General features: G+C 76.4%; 1 protein-coding gene across 4 annotated transcripts in view; it reads right to left on the bottom strand.

The window, feature by feature from the left end:
* PEX5 (peroxisomal biogenesis factor 5) overlaps nt 1–296 on the bottom strand; it is a 17634-nt gene that overhangs the window by 16314 nt on the left and 1024 nt on the right. For 2 of the 4 annotated variants that reach the window (XM_010835587.1, XM_010835567.1), the window contains exon 1: nt 209–288. The exons of 1 other annotated variant lie outside the window; for it this stretch is intronic. The gene's annotated coding sequence lies outside the window, so the exon portion shown is untranslated. One more of the 4 variants, XM_010835583.1, reaches the window with a different exon arrangement.

Here is a 296-nt window from a genome sequence, read left to right on the forward strand (position 1 = left end):
CCGCAGGGGGGCCATTCCCGCCCCCTTAGTCACCTGGGCCCCACCCCCTGTTCGGCCGGTCGTGGCCCACCCCTCCAGCGCTCCTAGCACCCCATCTCTCCCGCCCCGGTAGCAGCTCAAGCCCCGCCCCCGCTCCCTGCGAGGACACCGCAAGGGCGGGGGGAAGACCAGGAAGGTGTCCTCGCGCCCCTCGGGGCCCAGAGCTCACCGCCGCGCGCGGAGCCGCCGATCAGGCCCGGCACCTGGTGCTGGCCGGAGAGGACTGGAGCGGAGGGGGCGGGGAGCCAGGGGCGGGG

The sequence above is a fragment of the Bison bison genome, unplaced genomic scaffold (assembly GCF_000754665.1).
Source record: "Bison bison bison isolate TAMUID 2011002044 unplaced genomic scaffold, Bison_UMD1.0 scf7180017845551, whole genome shotgun sequence".
Lineage (NCBI taxonomy): Eukaryota > Metazoa > Chordata > Mammalia > Artiodactyla > Bovidae > Bison > Bison bison.